General features: G+C 43.0%; 1 long non-coding RNA gene across 1 annotated transcript; it reads right to left on the bottom strand.

Moving 5' to 3' along the window:
- Positions 1–280: 280 nt before the first annotated feature.
- Positions 281–3,949, bottom strand: LOC112078609 (uncharacterized). The gene is made up of 2 exons (XR_011478772.1): positions 3,854–3,949; positions 281–560 (listed from the first exon to the last, which is right to left on the bottom strand). It is a non-coding gene; the product is annotated as an uncharacterized lncRNA (long non-coding RNA).
- Between the last annotated feature and the right edge of the window lie 9,290 nt (positions 3,950–13,239).

Raw genomic sequence — 13,239 nt, 5'->3', positions numbered from 1 at the left:
GGAGAGAGAAGCGTTAGTGGTTAACCTTTGTGAACTGTTCCTAAGATCTGTGGTTCGTCATGTAAGTTGAGGGGGGTGTATCTTGGCTATAAAATATATTTGTATTCTTCTGTAGGGACTCTCAAAATTCATTATAGATAGTGAATTGTTGAAAGTAAAGCTTAAAGCTCATTGACTGATGTGTAGTTTGTAACTCTCCTCACTTGGTAATATAGGAAAATGCCACAACAAGAGAAAGACAGATGGATAAAGAGAGAGAAAGAAAGACAGACAGACAGAATGAGAATATCCAAATTGTTTATTTGAGTACATGTTTATCAGGGTACACACATACACACACACACAGTCTCTCTCAATTTGATTCAGTTCTCTCTCTAGGTGCAGTGCTGGGCCAGACAGTCGCAGGCGGTGACAGACAAAACGTTGTGATGTGTCAGTGTTCCATTAGAACACAGCAGCGGAACGCTCAGAGGCTCTGTCGCCACAGAAGCACAACACACACACTCCCTCTCCACAGCGTTAGTCTCCAGGGAATATACACTCTTACTACGACACTTCCCCTGAAAGAGAGAGAGAGAAAGACATTATAAAATCATTAGACACAAAAACAAGTGTGCAGTTAAAATTGGCAATAAACACACAGATTTCTTTACTCAGGGCCGTGGGGTGAGACAGGGATGCAGCTTGAGCCCCACCCTCTTCAACAAATATATCAATAAATTGGCGAGGGCACTAGAACAGTCTGCAGCACCCGGCCTCACGCTAATAGAATCTAAAGTCAAATGTCAAATGTCTACTGTTTGGTGATGATTTGGTGCTTCTGTCCCCAACCAAGGAGGGCCTACAGCAGTACCTAGATCTGTCCCCAACCAAGGAGGGCCTTTCAGAGGCAGCAACCTAGATCTGTCTCCAACCAAGAGGGTCTAGCAGCGAGGTACCTAGATCTGTTCCCGCAACCAGGGAGGGCTACAAGCAGTACTAGATGCTGTCCCAAACCATAGGAGGGCCTTCAGCGCACCTAGGATCTGTCCCCAACCAAGGAGGCGCTTCAGGCAGTCCCTACGATCGTGTCTCCCAACCAAGGAGGGCCTTCTAGCACAGTACGATCTGTCCCCAACCAAGGAGGGCCTACAGCAGTACCTAGATCTGTCCCAACCAAGGGAGGGCCTACAGCAAGCACCTAGACTAAACTTTGTGCAGATTGCTGTCCAGACCTGCGCCCTGAACAGTAATCTCATAAAACCAAAATAATGGATGTCCAAAAAATGTCCCAGTCACCAAGACAACAATACAATTCTACTCTTAACACTGTTGCTGTCAACCCTAATCTGTTTCAGGTGTGACGCTGTCTGTGCTTGTCTCCACCTGCCAGCGTGTCACCGCATCTTCCCCAGGTATCCCCAGTTGTAATACCTGTTTTGTTCCCGTGCTCCTGTCTTCCTAGTTTGTTGTATTCCGCAGCGTTTTTGCCCATTCTGCCACTGAGCCCTGCCGGCCTGTCGTTTCTGACTTTGTCACACTCCTAGCTTCCTGGACCATGCAAGCCCTGACCCTGAGCCTGCCATCGTTCTGTACCTGACCTCTGACCTCCTTGAGACCCTGTCGTTTGCCTGCCCCTGTTTTGTAATTAACTTTCACCTTCGAAACTGTCTGCCTGGGTTCCTTTTCGAGCTTGATAGTGCCGATGAGCGCACAAAAATATACAGTTGAATGAGTTTACATACACCTTGGCGCAAATACATTTAAAGTCAGTTTTTTCACAATTCCCTGACATTAATTCCTAGTTACAAATTTCCCTGTCTTGTCAGTTAGGATCAACCATACTTATTTTGAAGATTTGACCCTTCAGAATAGTAGTCATTAAAGTTATCTATTTCGCTTTATTCTTACATCACATTCGCAGTGGTCTAGAGTTTACTCCTAATTAGTAATTTGGTAGGCATTGCCTTAAATTGTTTAACTTGGGGTCAAACGTTTGCAGGTAGCCTTCTCACAAGCTCACGAATAAGTTGGGTGAATTTTGGCCCATTCCTCCTGACAAACACTGGTGTAACTGAGTCAGGTTTGTTAGGGCCTCCTTACTCGAAACATACTTTTTCAGTTCTGCCGCACAAATGTTTTATGGGATTGAGGTCAGGGCTTTGTGTTGGCCACTCCAATACCTTGACTTTCTTGTCCTTAAGCCATTTTGCCACAACTTTGGAAGCATGCTTTGGGTCATTGTCCATTTGGAAGACCCATTTGCGACCAAGATTTAACTTCACTAAGGTAGGGGGCAGCATTCGGAATTTTGGATGAAATGCATTCCCAAATTAAACTGCCTGCTTCTCGGGCCCAGAAGATATGATATGCATATAACTGGTAGATTTGGATAGAAAACACTCTAACGTTTCCAAAACTGTTAAAATAGTGTCTGTGAGTATAACAGATGTCTCGTTCTGACCATAGTTCTTGTGTGTTTTACTTGTTTTAGTGTTGGTCAGGACGTGAGCTGGGTGGGCATTCTATGTTGTTTGTCTAGTTTGTCTGTTTCTATGTTTGGCCTAATATGGTTCTCAATCAGAGGCAGGTGTTTTGTGTTGTCTCTGATTGGGAATCATATTTAGGTGGCTTGTTTTGTGTTGGGGTTTGTGGGTGGTTGTCTTCTGTCTTTGTGTTCTGCACCAGATAGGACTGTCTCGGTTTTCACGTTTGTTATTTTGTATTTTGTATAGTGTTCACGTTATCGTCTCTTTGTTTATTAAACATGTTGAACACTAGCCGCGCTGCATTTTGGTCCTCTCCTTCACCAACGGAAGAAAATCGTTACAACAGAACTGATTTGGCAGGCGAAAACCTGAGAAATCTATTCAGGAAGTAGTTATTTGTTTGGTTTTGTAGTTATCTATTCAATGCCATTACAGWATCCATTGACTTAGMACTCAAATTGCASTTRCTATGCCTTCCACTAGATGTCAACAGTCTTTAGAAATTGTTTCAGGCTTGTATTCTGAAAATGAAGAAGTAAGAGCAGTCGGAATGAGTGGACCCTAAAGTGTCACAGAGCTTTTTCATGCGCGAGACCGAGAGAATGCCTTTCTTGTTTACCTTTTTAAATTGACGACGTTATTGTCCGGTTTAAATATTATCGATTATTTAGGCTAAAAACTAACTGAGGAATGAATATAAACATCGTTTGACATGTTTCTATGGACTTTACGGATACAATTAGGATTTTTTTGTCTTCCTATTTTGACTGCGTTTGAGCCTGTGGATTACTAAAGAAAATGCACAAACAAAACTGAGGTTTTTGGATATAAAGAGACTTTATCGAACAAAAGGAACATTTATTGAGTAAATTAATGTCTGCTGAGTGTAACCATATGAAGATCATCAGGTAAGGGATTAATTTTATCTCTATTTCTGACATGTGTAACTGTTCTACTTGGCTGGCTACTGTTTGTAATGATTTGTCTAGTGGGCTATGTTCTCAAATAATCGTAAGGTATGCTTTTGTCGTAAAGCATTTTTTAAATCTGACACCGTGGTTGGATTCACAAGAAGTTAATCTTTAAACCTATGTAAAATATGTATTTTTTCTGAATTTTTATAATGAGTATTTCTGTATTTGAATTTGACGCCAAGCAGTTTCACTGGCTGTTGAAGAGGTGGGACGCTACCGTCTCACGTGRCCAAGAGAGGTTAACTTCATGACTGATGTCTTGAAATGTTACTTCAATATATCCACATAATTTTCCTGCCTCATGATGCCATCTATTTTGTGAAGTGCACCAATCCCTCCTGCAACAAAGCACCCCCACAACATGATGCTGCCCCACAAGAGTCTCTGCTAAATATTTGTGTGTGTTCTCACCTCACAGTAGTGTAGTTCTATCTGTTGTTGTGACTGACAGTCGTCCACTTTGATGTAGTTGAGTGTTCCCACTGTCTTCCTACACTCTGGCTCTGTACCTACAGATACACACACACACTCAGTACCGACACCAACACACACTCACACAACCCATTCTCACACACACACACACACACACACACACACACACACACACACACACACACACACACACACACACACACACAACACACACACACACACACACACACGAGTCTGGACACACTCAGTACACCCCTACACAATAAGGACAACAACTCAGTACACACACCACTCCAGTATAACACACACATTAACAATAAAACAGCACACACACACATTACAATCACACCAGTACAGACACAAACAAAAGGTACGGACACAACACAAGGTACAAGGTACACAAGGTACAAACACCCCTTAATGATACTCACAACATCTCACAGCAGCTGGTTCCTATCTGGCTGATCTCCCCTGAACACAGAGACGATTAGACATATCATATATATCATATAATATAAAAAACATCAAGAACATACCATATAGAAAACACAACAGAACAATCAGAATAATTATAAAACACAAACAGAGACATATATATATCATATAATATTAAAACCACAGCAACAATTCATCACATTTTATATATAAAACACAAACAGAGAACATATTGCAATATATATCATATAATATTAAAAACACACAGAGACATATCATTATCATCATATAATATAAAACACAACGGAACATATCATATAATCATATCATTTAAAACACACGAATGATACATGTCATCTCTATATAACATATCAATAAACAAAGATCATATCATGATGAATAGTAAAACACAGCAGACACATCTTATATAGATACACTACGCGGCCAAATGTATGTGGACACCTTCTCGTCCAACATCTCATTCCAAAATCATGGGCATTAACATGGAGCTGGTCCCCCCTTTCCTGCTATAACAGCATTCACTCTTCTGGGAAGGCTTTCCAATAGATGTTGGAACATTGCAGCAGGGACTTTCTTCCATTCAGCCACAAGAGCATTAGTGAGGTCGGGCACTGATGTTGGGTGATTAGGCCTGGCTCGCAGTCGGCTTTCCAATTCATCCCAAAGGTGTTCGATGGGGTTGAGTTCAGGGCTCTGTGCAGGCCAGTCAAGTTCTTCCACATTGATGTCGGCAAAGCATTTCTGTATGGACCTGCTTTGTGCACAGGAGCATTGTCATGCTGAAACAGGAAAGGGCCTTCCCCAAACTGTTCAAACAAATATGGAAACGAAGAATTGTCTAGAATGTCAGTGTATGCTGTAGTGTTAAGATACCCCTTCACTGGAATTAAAGGGCCTAGCCCGAAACATGAAAGACAGGCCCAGACCATTATTCCCCCTCCACCAAACTTTACAGTTGGCACTATGCATTGGGCCAGGTAGCTTTCTGCTGACAATCCGCCAAACCCATATTTGTCCGTTGGACTGCCAGATGGTGAAGCGTGATTCATCACTCCGGAGAACGCGTTTCCACAGAGTCCAATGGCACCAAGCTTTATACCACTCCAGCCAACGCTTGGCATTGCGCGCGCTTGGTGATCTTAGGCTTGTGTTTGGCTGCTCGACCATGGAAACACATTTCATGAAGCACCCGACGAACAGTTCTTGTGCTGACGTTGCTTCCAGAGGAAGCTTAGAACTCAGTAGTGAGTGTTGCAACCGAGGACAGATGATTTTTCAGCACTCGGCAGTCCCGTTCTGTAAGTTTGTGTGGTCTACCACTTCGCGGCTGAGACATTGTTGCTCCTAGACATTTCCACTTCACAATAACAACACACACATTTTACCGGGGAAGCTTTTGCAGGGCAGAAATTTTACGAACTGACTTGTTGGAAAGGTGGCATCTTATGACGGTGTCACGTTGAAAGTCACTGAGCTCTTCAGTAAAGCCATTTTACTACCAATGTTTGTCTATGGAGATTGCATGGCTGTGTCCTCGATTTTATACACRTGTCAGCAACCGGTGTTGCTGAAATAGCTGAATTCACTCATTTGAAGGGTTGTCCACATACCTTTGGACATGTAGTGTTTGTGGAGCTGTAATGTGTAAAATGTGGTAGTGTTGTGGTTGGATGTAGGTGGTGTTGTGTTGTATTGAGGGTTAGCGTTGTGGTTGTCATGTTGTATTGAGGGTTAGCGTTGTGGTTGTCATGTTGTAAGCTGAGGTTAGCGTTGGGTGGTTGTCAACGTTGTCTCGAGGGTTAGCGTTGTGGTTGTCATGTTGTACTTGAGGGTTTGCGTTGTGGTTGTCATGTTGTATTGCGGGTTAGCGTTGTCGTTGTCAGGTTGTATTGAGGGTTAGCGTTGATTGGTTGTCATGTTGTATGAGGGTTAAGGCGTTGGTGGTTGTCTGTTGATTGAGGGTTAGCGTTGTGGTTGTCATTGTTGTATTGAGGGTTAGGGTTGTGGTTGTCAGTTGTCTGAGGTTTACGTTTGGTGTATTGTTGTATTGAGGGTTAGCGTTTGTGGTTGTCATGTTGTACTGACGGTTAGCGTTGTTCGGTTGTCAATGTTGTATTGAGGTTTAGCGTTGATGGTTGTCATTTGTATTGAGGGTTAGCGTTGTGGTTGTCAATGTTGTATTGAGCGGGGTTAGCGTTGTGTTGTTACGTATTGTTGTGATGTTGAGGGTTAGCGTGTGTTGTCATGTTGTACTGAGGGTTAGCGTTGTGGTTGTCATGTTGTATTTGAGGGTTAGCGTTGTGTTTCATGTTGTACTGAGGGTTAGCGTTGTGGTTTGTCATGTGTATTTGAGGGTTAGCGTTGGTGGTTGTCATGTTGTATTGAGGTTAGTGCGTGTGGTTGTCATGTTGTATTGAGGGTTTAGCGTTTGTGGTTGTCATGTTCGTATTGAGGGTTTAGCGTTGTGAGTTGTCATGTTGTATTGAGGGTTAGCGTTGTGGTTGTCATGTTGTATAGGGTTAGCGGTTGTGTTGTCATGTTGTATTGAGGGTTAGCGTTGTGGTTGTTCAATGTTGTACTGAGGGTTAGCGTTGTGGTTGTCATGTTGTACTGAGGGTTAGCGTTGTGGTTGTCATGTTGTATCTGAGGTTAGCGTGTGGTTGTCATGTTGTATTGAGGGTTAGCGTTGTGGTTGTTCATGTTGTATTAGGGTTAGCGTTGTGGTTGTCATGTTGTATTGAGGGTTAGCGTTGTGGTTGTCATGTTGCTATTGAGGGTTACGCGTTGTGGTTGTCATTGTGTACTGAGCGTTAGCGTTGTGGTTGTCATGTTGTATTGAGGGTTAGTGTGTGGTTGTCATGTTGTATTGAGGGTTTAGCCGTTGTGGTTGTCATGTGTATTGAGGCGTTAGCTTGTGGTTGTCATGTGTATGAGGGTTAGCGTTGTGGTTGTTCATGTTGTTATGAGTTGGCGTTGTGGTATGTCATGGTTGTATTGAGGGTTAGCGTTGTGGTTTCATGTTGTATTGAGGGTTAGGTGTGGTTATCATGTTGTAATTGTAGGTTAGCGTTGTGCGTTGTCATGTTTGTATTGAGGAGATAGCGTTGTGGTTGTCATGTTGTATTGAGGTTAGCGTTGGACGTACAGTAGGTGGTGTTGTATTTGTTGTCTTATATTAGGGTTGGAGTTCGGTTTAGGTAGTCATAGGGAGTTCTCAACATGGATACTACCGTGCTCCACCCTATCATGCTCTGAGTGCATTCTCCCATGACGTTCCCTGGAGGAGGAGAGTGTGGAGAACACATACAACTTTACATAGCCAGTTATCCCTATTGACTTTCTATGGGCTTGTGATTAGACACACTGGTTATTGTAGGCAGGTAACATGCCAATTGTTAACACCTAGCTGTATTTATTAACGCATCAAGAAAAAATATTGAAGTCAGGCAACATATGAGACGTGAAATGACCACTTTTCATTCCAATGTATTTCTGTCACTTAGTTTAATTCCAGCACATTGTTTCAAGAAAGGTTGGTCATATTTCTGTGCATACTTTCAGATGAGGCATATTTCTTGTGCATACTTCAGATGAAGCAGCATTATTCTGTGCATACTTTCAGATGAAGCAGCATATTTCTGTGCATATTTCAGATGAAGCAGCATATTTCTGTGCATACTTTCAGATGAAGCAGCATATTTCTGCTGCATACTTTTTCAGATGAAGCAGCATATTTCTGTGCATACTTTCAGATGAAGCAGCATATTTATGTGCATACTTTCAGATGAAGCAGCATATTTCTGTGCATCTTTCAGATGAAGCAGCATTTTCTGTGCATACTTTCAGATGAAGAGCATATTTCTGCGATACTTTCAGATGAAGCAGCATATTTTGTGCATACTTTCAGATGAAGCAAGATATTTCTGTGCATACTTTCAGATGAAGCAGCGTATTTCTGTGCATAAGTTCAGATAAGCAGCATATTTCTGTGCATACTTTCAGATGAAGCAGCATATTTCTGTGCATACTTCAGATGAAGCAGATATTTCTGTGCATACTTTCAGATGAAGCAGCATATTCTGTGCATACTTCAGATGAAGCAGCATAATTTCCTGTGCATACTTTCAGATGAGCAGACATATTTCTGTGTGCATACTTTAGATGAAGCAGCATATTTCTGTGCATACCTTTCAGATGGCAGCAGATATTTCTGTGCATGCTTTCAGATTGAAGCAGCATATTTCTGTGGCATACTTTCAGATGAAGCAGCATATTTCTGTGCAAACTTTCAGATGAAGCAGAATATTTCTGTGGATACTTTCAGATGAAGCAGCATATTTCTGTGCATACTTTCAGATGAGCAGCATATTTCTGTGCATAGTTTCAGATGAAGCAGCATATTTCTGTGCATACTTTCAGATGAAGCAAGCATATTTCTGTGCATACTTTCAGATGTAAGCAGCGATGCATGCTTCAAAATATGTACCAAGGAGTACCACCCGAGAAGTGTCCTCTGTACTCACACTTTTTAATTTTGGACACATGCCATGACCCTCCGTGGTGCAATGTGCTCAAAGTCAGAGTACGGTAATACGGTAGCACGGGTACGCATTTAGAGAAATACTCATATGGTTGTTGGTGTGGTATTGTGGTTTATAGTACTGTATCAGGATTAGTGTTTGTGGTTTGGATGTGTTGTGATGAGGGTTAATGGTTGTGTTGTGATGAGGGTTTAATGGTTGTTTTTGTGTTATAGTGTTGTGGTTTAAGTGTTGTGGATGAGGGTAATGGTTGTGTTGTGATGAGGGTTAATGGTTGTATTGTGGTTGGTTGTAAAGAGGGTTGGTTGTGTTGTGATGAGGGTTAATGGTTTGTGTGATGAGGGTTAATGGTTGTGTTGTGATGGGGTTATGGTTGTGTTTGATGAGGGTTAATGGTTGTGTTGTGATGAGGGTTAATGGTTGTGATGTGATGAGGGTTAATGTTGTGTTGTGATGAGGGTATGAGGATGGGTTGCTGTGTTGTGATGAGGGTTAATGGTTAATTGTGATGTGATGAGTTAATGGTTGTGTTGTGATGAGGGTTAATGGTTGTGTCGTGGTTGTGTTGTGGTTATAGTGTTGTGATGAGGGTTAATGGTTGTATTGTGGTTGTGTTGTGGTTATAGTGTTGTGTTGTATCCATACCCCCTGGTCCAGACAGAGTTGGCGGTCGAAAGAAGGGCAGGTGGTCACTCTGGTCTGGAGAACCAGATCTCCTTTACTGTTGACACCACAGGAGTACTGACTACAGCCTTCATTTAGACTGCTGTTGACCTGTAYGGTGAGAGACAGGGGGTTAGAGTAGAGCTAGTTTACTGTTGACCTGTAGGGTGAGAGACAGGGGGTTAGAGTAGAGCTAGTTTACTGTTGACCTGTAGGGTGAGAGACAGGTGGTTAGAGTTTGAGTAAAGTAGAGTTGTGTGTGTGTGTGTGTGCGTGCGTGCGTTAGTGTGTGTGTGTCTAACCTTGACAGTGATGAAGTGTCCATCAGGTCGTTGGATGGTGCAGGCAGTGGCAACACAGCGATCACAACACGAATCTGGCACCTCTTCTAGAGTATAGCCCTGCAGCACACACACATCTCTTATTGGGATGTTTCAAAGGCCATTTTATTCCAGAATGCTCACCGCAGACAGCTAGAGTGGAGAGSTGAGAAACATGATGYTGATGATGGTGGTGATGATGATGATGATGGTAGTGATGATGGTCTTGGTGATGATGATGKTGGTGGTGATGATGATGATGGTAGTGATGATGGTCTTAGTAATGATGGTTTTGATGATGGTGATGATGGTGTTGGTGATGATGATGATCTTAGTGATGATGGTGATGATGATGGTTGCCAGAAAAAAGGACTRAGGAAAATTGCAATTGGCTCAGAACAGGGCAGCACGTCTGGCCCTGGGGTGCATACAGTGAGTTAATATTAATAATATGCATGTCAATTTCTACTGGCTCAAAGTGGAGGAGAGATTGACTTCATCACTACTTGTATTTATGAGAGGTATTGACATGGTGAATACACCGAGCTGTCTGTCTTAACTACTGGCACACAATTCAGACACCCATACATACCCCACAAGACATGCCACCAGAGGTCTCATCACAGTCCCCAAGTCCAGAACAGACTATGGGAGGTGCACAGTACTACATAGAGCCATGACTACATGGAACTCTATTCCACATCAGGTAACTGAACCAGCAGTAGAAACAGATTTAAAAAACAGATAAAAAACACCTTATGGAACAGCGGGGACTGTGAAGCCACACAAATATTGGCACAGACACATGCATACATACGCACTATACACACACACACACACACACGATAACATACGCACTATACACACACATACACATGGATTTAGTACTGTAGATATGTGGTAGTGGTGGAGTAGGGGCCTGAGGGCACACAGTGTGTTGTGAAATCTGTGAATATATTGTAATGTTTTAAAATTGTATAAATGGCCCTAACTTAGCTGTAAACCAGGAAGAGTAGCTGCTGCCTTGGTTACTTGCTGATATGTCCAAAGCCCTTGAACGAGTAGATCAAGCAAAGCTCCTGCAAAAGCTATCTTTCCAAGGTTACTAGCCTGGCTTGCTAACAGATTTAATCCGATCAGAAGAAGACGAGGGTGATGGTTACTAGCCTGGCTTCACATTTATGCACCAGGAAGAAGAAGAGGGTGAATGGTTATAAGCCTGGTACCAGCTTTAGTACAGAAGAAGACAGAGGGTGATGGTTATAGCCTGGATCCACAGCTCACAAGAAGACGAAGAGGGTGGATGGTTACTAGCCTGGCTGCACAGCTTTATCACCGTAGAAGAGACAGAGGGTGATGGTTACTAAGCGCGCGTATCAGCTTTATCACCAGAAGAGACAGAGGGTGATGGTTATAGCCTGGCTAATCAGCTTTTACGAAGGCAGAGGATGGTTAGCTGCTCAAGACAAGAAGAAGAAGGGTGATGGTTACTAGCCTGGCTCACAGCTTTATCACAGAAGAAGACGAGGGTGATGTTATCTAAGCCTGGCTACAACGCTTTATCAAGCAGAAGAAGACAGAGGGTGATGGTTACTAGCTGGCATAACAGCTTTATACCAGAAGAAGACAGAGGGTGATGTTACTAGCCTGGCTAGCCCAACAGCTATCACACCAGAAGAAGACAGGGGTGGGATGGTTTACTAGCTGGCTAAAGCGCTTTATCACCAGAATGAAGAACAGGTGGTGATGTTTATAGCCTGGCTAACAGCCTTTATCACCAGAGAAGAACGAGGGTGATGGTTAGTACCTGGCTCCACAGATTACAGTCACAGGAGAAGACAGAGGGTGAGGGTATAGACTGGCTACAACATTTATCACAGGAGTAAGACAGAGGGTGTGGTTACTAGCCTGGCTAAATACCAGCTTTTCAACCAGAAAGGAGGACAGAGGGTGATGTTACCGTGCGCTTTCACATTTATCATCCAGAAGAAGACAGAGGTGATGTTACTAGCCTGGACCACAGCTTTGTAACCAGAAGAAAGAGAGGGTGATGGGGTTCTAGCTGGCACGCTTTAAATATACAAAGAGACCAGAGGGTGGTGTTACTAGCTGGTACACAGTCTTATCACAGACAGAATGACAGAGAGGGTGATGGTTTATCAGCACTGGCCCACAGCTTTATACAGAAGAAGACAGAGGGATGGTTCTGGCTGGCTCACAGTTATACAGAAGAAGACATGAGGGTGATGTTATACTGCTACACAGCTTTTATGACAGAAGAGAGAGAGGGTGTATGGTTATAGCCTGGACACAGTTTATCACCAGAAGAAGACAGAAGGGTGGACATGTTCTAGCTGCTACACTAGCTTATCACCAGAAGAAAGCCACAGAGGATGATGGTACTAGCCTGGGTACAGCTTTATACACCGAAGAAGCGAGGGTTGATGGTTACTAGCGCTGGCTTACAAGTTTATCACCAGAAGAAGAAGAGGGGGATGGTTACTAGCTGGTCTAACAGTTAACGCAGAAGAGAGCAAGTGATGGGTATCTGAACACTTCAGAAAGAAAGAGTGATGTATGCGGAGCTTGACTGAAGAAAAGGGATTTACGGCCTGGCTACAGCTTTATCACCAGAGAGAGGAGGAGTACTAGCCTGCACGCTTCAGAAGACAGATGATGGTTATCGCCTGGCTCATACACATAGACTTTTATAGACCTGCACTGGGGCTTCCTCTTTAATTTTAGCTTGTTAGCAGCGATCAGAGTATAGGGAGTTTGGTCAGATAAACAAATGGGGGCGAAGGAGGAGTTTGTACGTGTCTCTGTTGTGGAGTACAGGTGATTTTTTTCCCCCTCTGGTTGACATTTAACATGTTGATAGAAATGTTGGTAGAACTGATTTAAGTTTTCCTGATTAACGTCTCGGGACTAGAGCGCTCGTGGGTGGATGGTTTCTGTTGCTTATGTTCCTTATAAGTGAACTGAGTGCGGTCTTATTGCAGAATCCGTCTGTGGTGGGTAAATAAAAGCACGAAAGTACTAGGCTGAAACTCTCTAGGAAGTGTGTGGCCTGCATTTTTGCACAATATACTCTCTAGGCGAGACAAATCTAGAGACCTTCTTAGATTTCGGTGCACCAGTTTTTGTTACAAATAATGCACACCGCTCGTTTTAGGGAGTGTGCTGTTTATTTGCCGGTGCACTGCGGGTATATCGCTAGCTGAATATCCATGGTCATCCATGTCAGCCACGATTCGTGACACATAAGGATGTTACAGTTTTGTGATGTCCGTTGTCGGAAATATTCGAGATGATACTCTGTCTAACATTTATTGTCCAATGATTGCCATTTGGCGAATAGTAATTTGACAGGTAAGGCAGCTTT

This window comes from Salvelinus sp. IW2-2015, unplaced genomic scaffold (assembly GCF_002910315.2).
Source record: "Salvelinus sp. IW2-2015 unplaced genomic scaffold, ASM291031v2 Un_scaffold5951, whole genome shotgun sequence".
Classification (NCBI taxonomy): domain Eukaryota; kingdom Metazoa; phylum Chordata; class Actinopteri; order Salmoniformes; family Salmonidae; genus Salvelinus; species Salvelinus sp. IW2-2015.
The sequence above is the reverse complement of the archived record's forward strand: the minus strand, read 5'-3'. Positions and strand labels throughout refer to the sequence as shown.